Genomic DNA, 19,592 nt, shown 5'->3' on the forward strand with positions numbered 1-19,592 from the left:
AACCTTGCAACCACTTCTTCGACTATCAACTTTGCCACGGTACTTGCTTCCATGTTTGGCATTGCAAAGCTTTCCGTCCACTTTGTGTAATAGTCACTGACTACAAGGATGTATCTATTACCATCCTCTGTCTCTGGCAATTCCCCTAGAATGTCTGTGGCGATCCTTTCCATTGGCATACCGGACTGGACTATTTCCATCGGAGCACGTTTCGTCTTGAGCGGTCCTTTACGTTTACGACATTTGTCACAACCAGCTATGTAGCTTCGCACATCCGCTTGCAGTCCCGGCCAATAGAATCCTTGCCGTATTTTTGTAATGGTCTTGTGTAACCCCAAAAGTCCGGAAGTTATCGAGTCATGACACTGTTGCAAAAATCGCCTTCTCTCTGATTTGGGAACAATTCCTTGAAGCCAACTTTTCTTTGACTGGAGGTCTTCCCATCTCCTGTATAGTATGTCAGAATCGACTACCAATCGGTCATATTGCGACCAGAGGGACTTTATGACAAGACTACCTGCTTCGATGTCCTTGTATGGAGGTCGAGTCTTATCCTGTACCCATCTTTTCACAGTTTGAATTTCCTCGTCTTTAGCTTGCAGAGAGAGTAGAGAAAATCCTCTGCTGTCTGTATCTGGTGTCTTGCTTACAACAGCTACATTAACAGAGCCAGTATCCATCTCTAAGGGCTGAGCCATTCCCTCTATGCTTGGGTCAAAACCGCATTGTTTGCACGGTAGTCTGCTCAGTGCATCTGCGTTGGTATGCTTGGCTCCAGGTCTATGTTCTATCTGCATGTCATATGTGCTGAGGACTTCTATCCATCTGGCCACCTGGCCCTCTGGGTTCTTAAAATTGAGTAACCAACGCAGTGACCCATGGTCTGTTCTTACTTTGAACTTCTTTCCGTAGAGATAATGGCGAAAATATTTCACGAAGTTCACTATTGCCAAAAGCTCCTTCCTTGTAACACAATATTGGCGTTCGGGTTTGGTTAGGGTATGGCTTGCATAAGCTATCACTTTTTCTTGCCCATCGAAGTCCTGCGATAGTACGGCTCCAATAGCCTCATTACTCGCATCAGTGTCCAAAATGAACGGTTTGCTGAAGTCGGGATGCGCGAGAATGGGGGCACTGGTTAACTTTTGTTTGAGGGTCTCAAATGCATTCTGACAGTCCTTGTTCCATATAAAAGGTCTTCCCTTCTCCGTAAGTCTGTGAAGGCACTTCGCGATAGCAGAAAAGTTGTGTATATACCTTCTGTAATATCCGCAGAGACCTAAGAAAGATCTCAGTTCTGACACATTGACAGGAATAGGCCAATCTTGTATCACATTTACCTTCTCGCTATCAGTGGCAATGCCATCACCTGAAACAACATGACCAAGAAAGTGCACGCGCTTTGAAAACAACGTACATTTCTTAGGTTTAAGCTTCAGTCCAGCTTTTCTTAACCTGTCGAAGACCGATTTAAGGTTGTCAACCATGTCCTGGAATGTTTTCCCCACCACTATTACGTCATCCAGGTAGACCAGACAGATTTGCCATTGCACACCAGCTAATACTTTCTCCATCAGCCTCTGAAATGTGGCGGGCGCTGCACATAACCCAAACGGCATTAAGCGAAATTGGAACAGCCCCTGTCTCGTCGCAAATGCTGTCTTATGCCGATCTTCAGGTTCTACCTCTACCTGCCAATAACCGGAGCATAAATCCAGTGTTGAAAACCATGAGTTTCCAGACAACTGATCCAGAGAGTCGTCGATTCTCGGCAAAGGATATGCATCCTTTACTGTGACAGAATTCAACCGCCTATAGTCCACACAAAAACGCGTTGTGCCGTCCTTCTTCTTGACGAGAACTATTCCAGATGACCAAGGACTGCTTGATGGTTCAACCACCTTTCTGGCAAGCATATCTTCTAAAAGCTTGTCCACCTCATCCTGCATATGCACTGGAATTCGTCGAAGAGGCTGTTTGATCGGTTGTGCGTCCCCTATTTTTATCTCATGTCTGACTATATCTGTGCGCCCTAAGTCGCTATTAGAAACCGCAAAAATGTCTGTATATTCCCCTAGAAGTTGGTCCACATGTTTAGCCTGCTCTGAAGTGAGATTTTGCACTGTTTTCTCCAACAGGTTTTGCAACTCAGTATTATCGCCCGTCTTGGTCGTATTCAAAGTTCGGCACGTGTCAAACACTTTTCCTACCGGCGACAGCTCTCCTACCACTGTCCCAGCATAGATAACCTGCGGTTCGTCCGAGGTGTTCATTACACGAACTGGCAACATTTCCCTACATTGTACCAATGTCCTGGCCACTAATGCCCTCTCTGAACTCAAGAATTTCTCAGCCGGTTCAACAATACCTAAGCCACTATACCTATTGCATCCTGCCTGCAACATCTTTCCTGGCAAAATCATTTCTGTACAAGGGGGGATGCTAACTGTTTCAACCACTGAAATCCTATGACATCCAAATGGTCCTTGAAACACAAGAGGTACATTTCTTCCCCTTATTTGTAAGCGTTCCTGCTTCACATCGATCACTGCATCTACTGCTTCCAGAAAATCGAGACCGAGAATTCCTCCCTCCACATTGATCTCTGCCACAATCAGTTCTAAGGTGAACATATCATTCTCTATTTTTACATCAAACCTCCCTCTACCTAGCAAGACAAGATCCCGGCCTCCGGCCGCTGCGACCGTACATTGAGTTGCTGACAGAGCTGGCTTACTCTGATCTGGTAAGCTATTGTAATATTTAGCTGACAACAGAGAGAGTGACGCTCCTGTATCAACAAGACATGTTGCCTCAGTACCCTGATCATGAGTCCGGACATACATGCCTGCTTCATTGGCGATAGAGCTAACCCCTATGTTTGACCTGGGTGCATTTGCATCTCTTCGCTCTTTCCGCATTTGCAATCTTTTTAATGCTGAAGTGCCCTTCCGGTTGTTTACTCTACCATCTTTTGCCCGTTCAAGGAACTTTGAGCAGTTCCTTTTAATATGTCCCTTTTCCTTACAAAAATAGCAAGTAATATCTTCCATCGATTTCTTTCTAACGCCAGGTTGTTGTTCTCTGCCTTGCTTGAAAAGTGTCATATCCTTTTGTAGTGCCTCCAACTTTTCTTGCAACAAAGTCATGGCCTTCAGAATATCAGACTGACTGTTCTCCTCAGAGGTAGAGACAACACTGTCTATTGCACTTGCCGTGCGCAGTTGCCCCCTACCTTCCCGGTGACCATGCTCGGCTCTATTGTAAGCTTCCAATTCTACTGCGAGTCGGATTGCATCGTTGAGGTACTTGGGCCTTGACTGTTTAATTCTAATTCTCATTTCTGAATCAAACAAAGCATCTATGAATTGCTCCTTTGCAAGAGTTTCCCTTACATCACCTGGCGCTGTAGGGTAAGCCATGCTAACTAAGCGTCGTATAGCCTGTCCGAGCTCCGGTAATGTCTCCGAGGCTTTCTGACGTCTTTCCCGTAGCTGGACCCTATATAATTCGGTTTGGTTGGGGGGTGCAAAGCGCTCCTCAAGCGAGTTGACAAGTATTTCGTAGTGCTGATTAGTGTCAGCGGGCAGATCCCCTAGCACACCCTGGGCTTGGCCGCGGAGAGATACAGCCAAGTATAACCCCATTTGCTCTTCTCCCCAACCGTTAATCCTAGCGCAGGTGTCAAAGTGCGTTTTGTAATCTTTCCAAGGTCCAGTTCCATCATAGGTAGCAGGTTTTATACGTACCCCTTGCTTTTCTTTGTCAAAGCCTGAGAGCGGCAACCTATCTAATCCATAGTCCGTATCTGATGATGTCTGTGGCCGGCTACTATATCTACCCCGTTTCTCTCTTACATTGTCCATTGCCCGACGGGTACTATACATTCTTTCGTCCTCCTCGTAGTCCGAGGGATTATACTCGGTAAACTTTACCTTTGGCTTTGCACCAGCCTCGGCATGCTGTGCCCTACCTGAGCCAAAATACTTCTGTTTATGATTTAACTGTATGGTTTCATCCGAGTGTGGGCGATTCGCCCTGTTGGTTTGTTGTGCACTGGCGATCCCCGAATCCCTTGTTCTTGTGTCTCGTGGTGTTAACAGTGGCGTAGAATGGGACATCTTATCGCCTTGGCCCGATCTCTGGAGCCTCAAAGAGGTTATCCGCTCCTCAATACGACTAATTTCTTCCTCTATATCCATAATTAGAATGGTGTATTAAAATAAAATGAGCATAAAATCTACAATACAGCGTATCCCACCGCTGCCGCCAATTTTGTAACGTGCAGGGGTGTCCTTACAACCCTGGGTCCGTCCTTAGTATATACTTGGGATGTACTGTATTGTAAACTATACCGGCGCACTGGCTTGGTCAACGCCGTTGATGAAAGAGAAATAATTACTATATGATACAGCAACAATAACAATATCTAATTTATACTGAATCAATATTATGTGCACTATGATTGTTAATTGCAAGGTAAATATATATAGAACAATACTAACAATGCACGCTCACTATCTGTCAGCGAATAGGCAATCACACTCGCCCCTGATCCTATCACTCGACTTCACACAGAGCAACGGCGCCCACCCGCGCAGTTGTCAACCACAGCGCAGCGGCACTTGTACAGTGCGCAGAGCAACGGCTCTAACCTGAGCAGTTGTCTGTTCCGCGCAAAAGCACCTTTGCAGTGCCAAACCCCTACACTTACTCAGTGTTCTAGGTAGTACTGAGAAAACAAATAGCCAACCTGAGCCTTGTCCAGGCTCTGTTGCTAGTTGTTTCGTAGCACCTTTATTTCGGGCCTCCCTACTATCCTTATACAGGATTTTAGTATTACCTTCTATTTGTCGTGTGACAACTTTCAGCTTCCGGTGTATCTTCGAAGTCCGTCGATGAAGTGCCTAGCTTACTAGTCCGTCGCCGTTTATATACCAATGGACTATACTATCTTAGGGTAAAACAGGTTATTCCATTTTCCTGACTTCTAAGTCACGAGTATGTTTGACTATAATGTCCCAATCTATATACAAATAACAAACACGCAAACTACAGTGATCAATACTTTAATTGAGGCACACGAAGGGGAAATTAACATGAATCAAAACATCGTTACAGTTATGGTGGTAGTCTTTCTACGTTAATACCGAAAATATCTGTGACAAAATTATCAGCATACATCAGAAATCGTCTAAGAAAATACTCTCCTCATACAACGAAGCTTACGAGAAATTACTGATATAAGTATAACTTGTATTGATGTGAAACTTTAAATTACAAGTTTAACCATATACATATATCGTATTTCCCCATTTGTAATAAGGAAGCGCATATTTCATTCATCTTACGAACTGAACGTTTTGGTTCATTAATTTGAACAATAGAGATAATTTAAGTTACTGTAATATCTCAACAATAATAATCTTGTTAGTTGTGATATACAAATCAATATCCTTATTATCGTATAAAAATGATAGGTTTTAACTTTCATTTCAGAATAAGGTACTGTTGACCTATCCCTTTCACAACTGTTTTTTTTTTACGATTCACTAATATAGGTAGGTAAAAAGTAAACAATGCAACCATGGAGAAACAAATAAACAACATAATCATGACCTACCTGGAGAATCGGCGGTTGAACGAGGGGAGTATCTGTGCACGTAAGAAAATAAGAATGAAATTCCAGATGAACAAAAAATGGTGTGAGTTTTTTTGCGCGGCGTAATTTTGGCTATTTACACGAAACTTTGCGAATAACGGACCTCAATCACGAGACCTAGTAAAATAAAACAAAACAAAAACCAACTCAGAGTAGCCCAGGTCCTGGACCCACATATACTAATGTCTTTCCAATGCTATACAGCTTACTGATGAGGTTAAATATGATGTGTAAACCAAACAACAGTTTTTCAGTACCTAATTTCCTAACGTCAAATATCCCTATAAGCAAAATGCGAATCGACAAAACTTTGATTGGGGTGTGTCAGACAGTTTTTTTTAAACGTTGGGTTACATATCCATTTAGGGTTGCATATAGTTGGTTAATATCATTTTTGATGACCAGTTAATTATTCAATCGGATACCATGATATCTCAATCAGAACATCATACGTCAGTCAACAGATTGCAGATTGGAACATTGCTAACAGTGCGTAACTCATACATGTAATTAAAACACAAAAATCCAAATGAATTCAAAGCATTGTCCATAGGCCCAGGCAGTTGCTTCACAAGTTAGTCCTTTTGGGGGAATTGCTATTTGAATCAATATTTCTGCATATTATTTTGCACAGATATGTGCAGAATGAGAGGATAGTTCACAGTGCAAAACCACAGGTTCCTGTTGTAATCAGGTTTTCTAGTCTTTGCAATCAAAACCTGTCGTTAACGTTTTGGAGCAATATCAGGAAGACAGTAAACATCACACCAACAGCAAGTTCGTCTAAGCTGCTTTGGCATAGAAAATCTTTGGAAACATAAATTGAAAGAGCTATGGCGGGTTGATATGCCTCTATCTCCAAAGCTGTGATCCGCTAGTGCGCACGTGACACCGTGTACTTTCACGGCGCGTCTTCATGTATTTTAATACACGTAGCCCTTTTGGAATCCTGTGTTTAAGAATAGATTATTGTACGCTGACGATTTGAGGGCCATGGCTATTAATACATGCGTTTCATGATAAACACTCGAAAACAAAATGCTTATTTGGCGTTATTTATATTTGTAACACAACATCATACATTCATTACCAACAGATTTGAAATGATTTACTTTTCATTACTGTCTACGTCATGCCGTTACCTGTTTTCTTGCAAATCTTACATCTAGAATTTGTTCTTCCTGCACCTTGGAATGGTAAAAGTACATACACTTTTCGAACATCATATCTTACACGTGTATCGTGCTCCTTACTTTGTGCTGCAGTCTTCCTGCACATCAAACAAATGAGACTGTCCTCGACGATTGATGTTTCCGCATTTTCGGTATTGTATTTGCGATAATAAGTTGTTTTTTTGCTGCTTTTTTATTATTCTGACGCAACAATCGCACATATTTTGTACTTACAGCAATATGTATGTTATTAAAATATCAATAAAACGTTCCATTGATTTGAAAAATATTTCATTACTTAATTAAGGGAAAAGTGCACATACCTAAATATTAAAATAAAATTAATCTGAACGTGGATTCGAGCTTGCACCGTTCTTCTGATCACAAGTAAACTGCGTTACACATTCGGCTACATCGGACGTTGACTAATATGGAAATACAAACTGTTTTAACCCAAGAAACACCTGTCGCAGTTTTGAGACCAAAGGAGGACCACTTTTCCGTCATACGATTTGTTGTTGCATATTACATCACGGAATCAAAACAAAAGCTTATTCAAAAGTTGTTCCTTGAATGGGAAAGTGTAAAAAATACTGATATAAGTCTTCACTTTCATAGGTATAGGGAAAATGGCAATATTTGCAATATTATATTAACATTACCTTATTTCTCATATGTTCTCAGAAATTCATATTCAATTGGTTTGCTATCTATTCCATGCATTTTTGCTACTAGAAATTATACACTCTTTATTTTTTTTCTTTCCGTTTTTATAAATAAAGACTCGGGGATATATGGGCAGTTTCTCGATATAGCTCTTTAAACTGAAATGAAACACAAACAAAACTCCACTACAATATAACAACACACCAATAAAACAGAAACAGTCTCGTGAAATACCTGTACATGTTAGTAGCTCGCACTCCATCGCAAACCGGGAAATACCTGTACATGTTAGTAGCTTGCACTCCATCGCAAACCGGGAAATACCTGTACATGTTAGTAGCTCATACACCATCGCCAACCGGGAAATACCTGTACATGTTAGTAGCTTGCACTCCATCGCAAACCGGGAAATACCTGTACATGTTAGTAGCTCATACACCATCGCCAACCGGGAAATACCTGTACATGTTAGTAGCTTGCACTCCATCGCAAACCGGGAAATACCTGTACATGTTAGTAGCTCATACACCATCGCCAACCGGGAAATACCTGTACATGTTAGTAGCTTGCACTCCATCGCAAACCGGGAAATACCTGTACATGTTAGTAGCTCATACACCATCGCCAACCGGGAAATACCTGTACATGTTAGTAGCTTGCACTCCATCGCAAACCGGGAAATACCTGTACATGTTAGTAGCTCATACACCATCGCCAACCGGGAAATACCTGTACATGTTAGTAGCTTGCACTCCATCGCAAACCGGGAAATACCTGTACATGTTAGTAGCTCATACACCATCGCCAACCGGGAAATACCTGTACATGTTAGTAGCTTGCACTCCATCGCAAACCGGGAAATACCTGTACATGTTAGTAGCTTGCACTCCATCGCAAACCGGGAAATACCTGTACATGTTAGTAGCTCATACACCATCGCCAACCGGGAAATACCTGTACATGTTAGTAGCTCGCACTCCATCGCAAACCGGGAAATACCTGTACATGTTAGTAGCTCGCACTCCATCGCAAACCGGGAAATACCTGTACATGTTAGTAGCTCGCTCTCCATCGCAAACCGGGAAATACCTGTACATGTTAGTAGCTCGCTCTCCATCGCAAACCGGGAAATACCTGTACATGTTAGTAGCTCATACACCATCGCCACCCGGGAAATACCGGTACATGTTAGTAGCTCGCACTCCATCGCAAACCGGGATATACCTGTACATGTTAGTAGCTTACACTCCATCGCAAACCGGGAAATACCGGTACATGTTAGTAGCTTGCACTCCATCGCAAACCGGGAAATACCTGTACATGTAGCTTGCACTCCATCGCAAACCGGGAAATTCCTGTACATGTTAGTAGCTCATACACGATCGCAAACCGGGAAATACCTGTACATGTTAGTAGCTTACACTCCATCGCAAACCGGGAAATAACTGTACATGTTAGTAGCTCATACATCATCGCCAACCGGGAAATACCTGTACATGTTAGTAGCTCATACACCATCGCCAACCGGGAAATACCTGTGCATGTTAGTAGCTTGCACTCCATCGCAAACCGGGAAATAACTGTACATGTTAGTAGCTCATACATCATCGCCAACCGGGAAATACCTGTACATGTTAGTAGCTCGCACTCCATCGCAACCCGGGATATACCTGTACATGTTAGTAGCTTACGCTCCATCGCAAACCGGGAAATACCGGTACATGTTTGTAGCTTGCACTCCATCGCAAACCGGGAAATCCCTGTACATGTTAGTAGCTCATACTCGATCGCAAACCGGGAAATACCTGTACATGTAGCTTGCACTCCATCGCAAACCGGGAAATTCCTGTACATGTTAGTAGCTCGCACTCCATCGCAAACCGGGAAATACCTTTATCCCGCCTCAGGCAAAAATCCTGTAGTCGTATTGGTAAAAACGACGTCACATGATATCCAGTATTATTAGTTACACAGTTTGTCAGTGACCTAATACGGAAAAATATTGGGTCAAAAAGAAACTTGTATCGGGCGAGGCGAAGCCCGATACAAGTTTCTTTTAGACCCATTTTTTTTCCGTATTAGGTCACTAACAAAGTGCACGTGTGTAACGAATTTATCCCGTCGAAGGCCCTTTGGATAAAAAAAACTGCAAAATAATACAAAATTCAACATTTATTCCAACAATAACAATTTTAACATATAAAATTTAATACATTATTTGTTAACAACAACAAAAATTTAACAAAGATAATTCGGTATTTCACAAATATTTCAGTGAACTTTCATGTCCTGATCACCATATTTGGCTATTTACCGGTACTTTAATATCACATATTTTGTAAACTTCATAGTCAATTTGACCTACTGCTCCATATAGGCCTGCTAAAGGTAAGCCACCACACAATCCTATTTATTTATTGTCAAGTTCTGGATCACTGTAATATGACAGTTGTTGTAAGTATTGGGGTTACTTTGAGTATTTGAAACGGAGTTTGCTACACTGCTGATGTCGCTGAAATCACTGAAAATGTCAGATAGATTAACACCATCAAGAAATGGTACGACATCTTGTTACAAGTTGACTCTTATGGGCAAAGAACGATAACTCTTTCGTACTCACCTCATGTGAGATTTACTAACTTATATGAAAATATACTGGATATCATGTGACGTCGTTTTAACCAATAGGACTACAGGATTTTTGCCTGAGGCGGGATAAATTTTCATATTAGGTCAGTAGAATCTCACATTAGGTGAGCACGAAAGAGTTATCGTTCTTTGCCCATAAGAGTCAACTTGTAACAAGATGGCGACCAAGCGGTTTGTGCAGACGACAGCCGATGAAATGTTAACAAAACGGGTGAAAGTAAATGCTGACAACACTATCAAGGCTAATCAAAAGTCGGCGAGAATTTTAGCAGAATATCTGACAGAAATGTGCCAAGATACCGCATTCGAGTCATTTGATGACGTGAGACTTGCGGAAGTTTTGGGCCATTTTTATATGGATTTTTATATTTTTTTTATCAAAAGGGCCTTCGACGGGATAAATTCGTCACACAGTTTGTAAGTGACCTAATACGTAAAAATATTGGGTCTAAAAGAAACTTGTATCGGGCTTCGCCTCGCCCGATACAAGTTTCTTTTAGACCCAATATTTTTCCGTATTAGGTCACTAACAAACTGTGTAACTAATAGTACATGTTAGTAGCTCGCACTCCATCGCTAACCGGGAAATACCTGTACATGTTAGTAGCTCGCACTCCATCGCAAACCGGGATATACCTGTACATGTTAGTAGCTCGCTCTCCATCGCAAACCGGGATATACCTGTACATGTTAGTAGCTCGCACTACATCGCAAACCGGGAAATACCTGTACATGTTATTAGCTCATACTCCATCGCAAAAATCCCGTTCAGGCTAGGGGGGGAGAACAATAACGTACAGGCTAGGGGAGACAACAGTAACGAACAGGCTAGGGGAGACAACAATAACGTGCAGGCTAGGGTAGATAACAATAACGTTCAGGCTATTATTAGCTCATACTCCATCGCAAAAATCCCGTTCAGGCTAGGGGGGGAGAACAATAACGTACAGGCTAGGGGAGACAACAGTACCGTATAGGCTAGGGGAGATAAAAGTAACGTACAGGCTAAAGGAGACATCAGTAACGTACAAGCAAGGGGAGAAAACAGTAACGTACAGGCTAAGGGAGACAACAATAACGTACAGGCTAGGGGAGATAATAATTACGTACAGGCTAAAGATGACAAGAATAACGTACATGCTAGGGGAGATAACAATAACGTACAGGCTAGGGGAGACAACAATAACATGCAGGCTTGGGTCGATAATAATAACGTACAGGCTAGGGGAGACAACAGTACCGTATAGGCTAGGGGAGATAAAAGTAACGTACAGGCTAAAGGAGACAACTGTAACGTACAAGCTAGGGGAGATAACAATAACGTACAGGCTAGGGGAAACAACAATAACGTGCAGGCTAGGGTAGATAACAATAACGTTCAGGCTAGAGGAGATAACAGTAACGTACAGGCTAGGGGCGACAACAGTAACGTACAAGCTAGGGGAGGTAAAAGTAACGTACAGGCTAAAGGAGACATCAGTAACGTACAAGCAAGTAACGTACAGGCTAGGGGAGACAACAGTACCGTATAGGCTCGGGGAGATAAAAGTAACGTACAGGCTAAAGTAACGTACAGGCTAGGGGAGATAAAAATAACGTACAGGCTAAAGGAGACAACTGTAACGTACAAGCTAGGGGAGATAAAAGTAACGTACAGGCTAAAGGAGACATCAGTAACGTACAAGCAGGGGGAGACAACAGTAACGAACAGGCTAGGGGAGACAACAATAACGTACAGGCTAGGGGAGATAATATTTACGTACAGGCTAAAGATGACAACAATAACGTACAGGCTAGGGGAGATAACAATAACGTACAGGCTAGGGGAGACAACAATAACGTACAGGCTAGGGGAGATAACAATAACGTACGGGCTAGGGGAGACAACAATAACATGCAGGCTTGGGTCGGTAATAATAACGTACAGGCTAGGGGAGACAACAGTAACGTACAGGCTAGGGGAGATAACAATAACGTACAGGCTATGTGAAACAACAATAACGTGAAGGCTAGGGTAGATAACAATAACGTTCAGGCTAGAGGAGATAACAGTAACGTACAGGCTAGGGGAGATAACAGTAATCTACAGGCTAGGGGAGGGAGACAACAGTAACGTACAAGCTAGGGGAGATAACAATAACATACAGGCTAGGGGAGATAACAGTAACGTACAGGCTAGGGGAGACAACAGTTATGTACAGGGTAGGGGAGAAAACAGTAACGTACAGGCTAGGGGAGACAACAGTAACGTACAAGCTAGGGGAGATAACAATAACATACAGGCTAGGGGAGATAACAGTAACGTACAGGCTAGGGGAGAAAACAGTAACGTACAGGCTAGGAGAGACAACAGTAAAGTACAGAAAAGGGGAGACAACAGTAACGTACAGGCTAGGGGAGATAAAAATAACGTACAGGCTAGGGGAGATAACAATAACTTACAGGCTAGGGGAGATAAAAATAACGTACAGGCTAAAGGAGACAACTATAACGTTCAGGTTAAAGGAGACAACAGTAACGTATAGGCTAAAGGAGACAACAGTAACGTACAGGCTAGTGGAGATAACAATAACGTACAGGCTAGGGGAGACAACAATAACGTGCAGGCTAGGGTAGATAACAATAACGTTCAGGCTAGAGGAGATAACAGTAACGTACAGGCTAGGGGAGATGACAGTAACGTACAGGCCAGGGGAGATAACAATAACGTACAGGCTAGGGGAGACAACAATAACATACAGGCTAGGGGAGAAAACAGTAACGTACAGGCTAGGGGAGATAACAATAACGTAAAGGCCAGGGGAGATAACAGGATGACAGTAACGTACAGGCCAGGGAGTAACGTACAGGCCAGGGGAGATAACAATAACGTACAGGCTAGGGGAGACAACAATAACATGCAGGCTTGGGTCGATAATAATAACGTACAGGCTAGGGGAGACAACAGTAAATTACAGGGTAGGGGAGACAACAGTAACCTACAAGCTAGGGGAGACAACAGTAACGTACAGGCTAGGGAAGACAACAATGACGTACAGGCTAGGGGAGATAACAATAGTGTTCAGGCTAGGGGAGATAACAATAACGTACAGGCTAGGGGAGATAACAGTAACGTACAGGCTAGGGGAGATAACAATAACGTACAGGCTGGGGGAAATAACAATAACGTACAGGCTAGGGGAGACAACAGTAACATACAGAATAGGGGAGACAACAGTAAAGTACAGGCTAGGGGAGATAAAAGTAACGTACAGGCTAAAGGAGACATCAGTAACGTACAAGCAAGGGGAGACAACAGTAACGTACAGGCTAAGGGAGACAACAATAACGTACAGGCTAGGGGAGATAATAATTACGTACAGGCTAAAGTTGACAAGAATAACGTACAGGCGAGGGGAGATAACAATAACGTACAGGCTAGGGGAGAAAACAATAACATGCAGGCTTGGGTCGATAATAATAACGTACAGGCTAGGGGAGACAACAGTACCGTACAGGCTAGGGGAGATAAAAGTAACGTACAGGCTAAAGGAGACAACTGTAACGTACAGGCTAGGGGAGATAACAATAACGTACAGGCTAGGTGAAACAACAATAACGTGCAGGCCAGGGTAGATAACAATAACGTTCAGGCTAGAGGAGATAACAGTAACGTACAGGCTAGGGGAGACAACAGTAGCGTACAGGCTAGGGGAGATAAAAGTAACGTACAGGCTAGGGGAGACAACAGTAGCGTACAGGCTAGGGGGGATAACAATAGCGTACAGGCTAGGGGAAATAACAATAACGTGCAGGCTAGGGGAGATAACAATAACGTACAGGCTAGGGGAAATAACAATAGCGTACAGGCTAGGGGAGACAACAGTAGCGTACAGGCTAGGGGGGATAACAATAGCGTACAGGCTAGGGGAAATAACAATAACGTACAGGCTAGGGGAGACAACAGTAGCGTACAGGCTAGGGGAGATAACAATAGCGTACAGGCTAGGGGAAATAACAATAACGTACAGGCTAGGGGAGATAACAATAACGTACAGGCTATGGGAAACAACAGTAACGTACAGGCTAGGGGGGCAACAGTAACGTACATATTTGGGGAAATAACAGTAACGTACAGGCTAGGGGAAACAACAATACCCTACAGGCTAGAGGAGATTACTGTACGTTACAGTTATCTCCGCTAGCCTGGAGGTTATTGGTGTTTCCCCTAGCCTGTACGTTACCCCTAGCCTGTAAGTTATTGTTATCCCCCCTAGCCTGTAGATTATTTTTATCTCCCCTAGTCTGTACGCTACTATTGTCTCCCCTAGCCGGTCCGAGACTGTTATCTCCCCTCCCCTGTACGTTATTGTTTTCTCCCCTAGCCTGTACGTAACTGTTGTCTCCACTAGACTGTGCGTTATTTTTATCCCCCCTAGTCTGTACGTTACTTTTGTCCCCCCTAGCCTGTCCGAGACTGTTATCTCCACTACCCTGCACGTTATTGTTGTCTCCCTTAGCTTCCTGTTGTCTCCGATAGCCTGGACGTTACTGTTATTTCCCCAAATTTGTACGTTTCTTTTGCCCCCCTAGCCTGTACTTGCCTGCACGTTATTGTTGTCTCCTTTAGCCTGTACTTTATTTTTATCTCCCCTACGTTACTGTTATTTCCCCAAATTTGTACGTTTCTTTTGCCCCCCTAGCCTGTACTTGCCTGCACGTTATTGTTGTCTCCCTTGAGATAACAGTAACGTACGGGCCAGGGGAGACAACAGTAACGGTAGATAACAATAACGTGCAGGGTAGTGGAGATAACAGTCTCGGACAGGCTAGGGGGGACAACAGGTACAGGCTAGGGGAGAGATAACAGTAACGTACGGGCCAGGGGAGACAACAACAATAACGTACAGGCTAGGTGAGATAACAATAACTTACAGGCTAGGGGAGACAACAGGAACGTACACGTACAGGCTAAAGGAGTCAGTCATGTACAGGCTAGGGGATACAACAGTAACGTACAGTCTACGGGAGATAACAAAAGCGTAGAGGCTAGGGGATAGTAACGTACAGGTTAGCAATAACGTGCAGGCTATGGGAAACAACAGGAACGTGCAGGCTAGGGGAGATAATAATTACGTACAGGCTAAAGATGACAACAATAACGCACAGGCTAGGGGGGACAACAGGTACAGGCTAGGGGAGATTACAATAACCTTCAGGCTAGGGGAGATAATAATTACGTACAGGCTAAAGATGACAACAATAACGCACAGGCTAGGGGAGATAATAGTAACGTACAGGTTAGGGGAGACAACAGTAGCGTACAGGCTAGGGGAAACAACAATACCCTACAGGCTAGAGGAGAAATAATTACGTACAGGCTAAAGATGACAACAATAACGCACAGGCTAGGGGGGACAACAGTAAAGTACAGACTAGGGGAGATAAAAATAACGCACAGGCTAGTGGAGACAACAGTTATGCACAGGCTAGGGGAGACAAAAGTAAAATACAGGGTAGGGGAGACAATAGTAGCGTACAGACTAGGGGAGACAACAGTAGCGTACAGGCTAGGGGGGACAACAGTAAAGTACAGAATACTAGGGGAGAAAACAGTAACGTACAGGCTAGGGGCGACAACAGCAACGTACAGGCTGAATGAGACAACAATAAGAGACAACAGTAATGTACAGGCTAGGGGAGACAATAGTAACGTACAGGCTAAGGGAGACAACAATAACGTACAGGCTAGGGGAGACAACAGAAATGTACAGAATAGGGGAGACAACAGTAACGTACAGGCTGAGGGAGATAACAATAACGTACAGGCTAGGGGAGACAATAGTAACCTGTAGGTTAGGGGAGACAACAACAACGTACAGGCTAGGGGAGACAACAGTAACGAACAGGCTAGGGGAGACAATAGTAACGTACAGGCGCACAGGCTAGTGGAGACAACAGTTATGTACAGGCTAGGGGAGATAATAGTAACGTACAGGTTAGGGGAGACAACAGTAACGTACAGGCTAAAGGAGTCAACAATAACGTACAGGCTAGGGGAGATAACAATAACGTACAAGCTAGGGGAGATAACAATAACTTACAGGCTAGGGGAGATAAAAAATAACGTACAGGCTAAAGGAGACAACAATAACGTACAGGTTAAAGGAGACAACAGTAACGTACAGGCTAAAGGAGTCAACAATAACGTACAGGCTAGTGGATACAACAGTTACGTACAGGCTAGAGGAGATTACTGTAATGTACAGGCTGAAGGGGTCAACAATAACGTGCAGGCTAAAGGAGTCAACAATAACGTACAGGTTAAAGGAGACAACAGTAACGTACAGGCAAGGGGAAACAACAATAACCTACAGGCTAGAGGAGATAACTGTAACGTACAGGCCAGGGGAGACAACAGTAACGTACAGGCCAGGGGAGATAACAGTAACGTACAGGCCAGTGGAGATAACATTAACGTACAGACTAGGGGAGATAAAAATAACGCACAGGCTAGTGGAGACAACAGTTATGTAGAGGCTAGGGGAGATAACAGTAACGTACAGGTTAGGGGAGACAACAGTAACGTACAGGCTAGGGGAGATAACAATAACGTACAGGGTAGGGGAGATAACAGTATCGGACAGGCTAGGGGAGACAATAGTAACGTGTAGGTTAGGGGAGACAACAATAACGTACAGGCTAGGGGAGACAACAGTAAAGTACAGAATAGGGGAGACAACAGTAACGTACAGGCTAGGGGAGACAATAGTAACGTACAGACTAGGGGAGACAACAGTAAAGTACAGAATAGGGGAGACAACAGTAACGTACAGGCTAGGGGAGACAATAGTAACGTACAGGCTAGGGGAGACAGCAATAACGTACAGGCTAGGGGAGACAACAGTAATGTACAGAATAGGGGAGACAACAGTAACGTACAGGCTGAATGAGACAACAATAACGTACAGGTTAAAGGAGACAAATGTAACGTACAGGCTAAAGGAGTCAACAATAACGTACAGGCTAGGGGAGACAACAGTAATATACAGGCTAGGGGAGACACCAGTAAAGTACAGAATAGGGGAGACAACAGTAACGTACAGTCTACGGGAGATAACAAAAGCGTAGAGGCTAGGGGAGATAACAATAACGTACAGGCTAGGGGAGATAACAATAACTTACAGGCTAGGGGAGATAAAAATAACGTGCAGGCTAAAGGAGACAACAATAACGTACAGGTTAAAGGAGACAACAGTAACGTACAGGCTAAAGGAGTCAACAATAATGTACAGGCTAGGGGATACAACAGTAACGTACAGGCTAGAGGAGATTACTGTAACGTACAGGCTGAAGGAGTCAACAATAACGTGCAGGCTAAAGGAGTCAACAATAACGTACAGGTTAAAGGAGACAACAGTAACGTACAGGCTAGGGGAAATAACATTAACGTACAGGCTAGGGGAGATAACAGTAATCTACAGGCTAGGGGAGATAACAGTAACGTATAGGCTAGGGTAGATAACAATAACGTACAGGCTATGGGAAACAACAGTAACGTGCAGGCAAGGGGGGCAACAGTAACGTACATATTTGGGGAAATAACAGTAACGTACAGGCTAGGGGGGATAACAATAACGTACAGGCTAGGGGAGATAAAAATAACGTACAGGCTAGGGGAGATAACAATAACGGACAGGCTATGGGAAACAACAGTAACGGGCAGGCAAGGGGGGCAACAGTAACGTACATATAAAAATAACGTACAGGATAAAGGAGACAACAATAACGTACAGGCTAGGGGGGATAACAATAACGTACAGGCTAGCGGAGACAACAATAACGTGCAGGCTAGGGTAGATAACAATAACGTTCAGGCTAGAGGAGATAACAGTAACGTACAGGGTAGGGGAGATAACAATAACGTACAGGGTAGGGGAGATAACAATATCGGACAGGCTAGGGGAGACAATAGTAACCTGTAGGTTAGGGGAGACAACAATAACGTACAGGCTAGGGGAGACAATAGTAACGTACAGGCTAGGGGAGACAAAAGTAAAGTACAGAATAGGGGAGACAACAGTAACCTACAGGCTAGGGGAGATAAAAATAACGTACAGGCTAAAGGAGACAACAATAACGTTCAGGTTAAAGGAGACAACAGTAACGTATAGGCTAAAGGAGACAACAGTAACGTACAGGCTAGGGGAAATAACAATAACGTACAGGCTAGGGGAGATAACAGTAATCTACAGGCTAGGGGAGATAACAGTAACGTACAGGCTAGGGTAGATAACAATAACGTACAGGCTATGGGAAACAACAGTAACGTACAGGTAAGGGGGGCAACAGTAACGTACATATTTGGGGAAATAACAGTAACGTACAGGCTATCGGAGACAACAGGAACGTACAGGCTAGGGGAAACAACAATAACCTACAGGCTAGAGGAGATAACTGTAACGTACAGGCCAGGGGAGACAACAGTAACGTACAGGCCAGGGGAGATAACAGTAACGTACAGGCCAGTGGAGATAACATTAACGTACAGACTAGGGGAGATAAAAATAACGCACAGGCTAGTGGAGACAACAGTTATGTACAGGCTAGGGGAGATAACAGTAACGTACAGGTTAGGGGAGACAACAGTAACGTACAGGCTAGGGGAGATAACAATAACGTACAGGGTAGGGGAGATAACAGAATCGGACAGGCTAGGGGAGACAATAGTAACGTGTAGGTTAGGGGAGACAACAATAACGTACAGGCTAGGGGAGACATTAGTAACGTACAGGCTAGGGAGACAACAGTAACGTACAGGCCAGGGGAAATAACAATAACGTACAGGCTAGGGGAGATAACAGTAATCTACAGGCTAGGGGAGATAACAGGAACGTACAGGCTAGGGTAGATAACAATAACGTACAGGCTATGGGAAACAACAGGAACGTACAGGCTAGGGGAAACAACAATAACCTACAGGCTAGAGGAGATAACTGTAACGTACAGGACAGGGGAGACAACAGTAACGTACAGGCCAGGGGAGATAACAATAACCTACAGGCTAGGGGAGATAACAATAACTTACAGGCTAGGGGAGATAAAAATAACGTACAGGCTAAAGGAGACAACAATAACGTACAGGTTAAAGGAGACAACAGTAACGTACAGGCTAGAGGAGATTACTGTAACGTACAGGCTAAAGGAGGCAACAATAACGTAAAGGCTAAAGGAGTAAACAATAACGTGCAGGCTACAGGAGTCAACAATAACGTGCAGGCTAAAGGAGTCAACAATGACGTACAGGTTAAAGGAGACAACAGTAACGTACAGGCTAGAGGAGATTACTGTAACGTACAGGCTAAAGGAGTCAACAATAACGTAAAGGCTAAAGGAGTCAACAATAACGTGCAGGCTACAGGAGTCAACAATAACGTACAGGCTAGTGGATACAACAGTTACGT

The sequence above is a fragment of the Mizuhopecten yessoensis genome, unplaced genomic scaffold, assembly GCF_002113885.1.
Source record: "Mizuhopecten yessoensis strain PY_sf001 unplaced genomic scaffold, ASM211388v2 scaffold8449, whole genome shotgun sequence".
In the NCBI taxonomy this organism is placed as follows: Eukaryota; Metazoa; Mollusca; class Bivalvia; order Pectinida; family Pectinidae; genus Mizuhopecten; species Mizuhopecten yessoensis.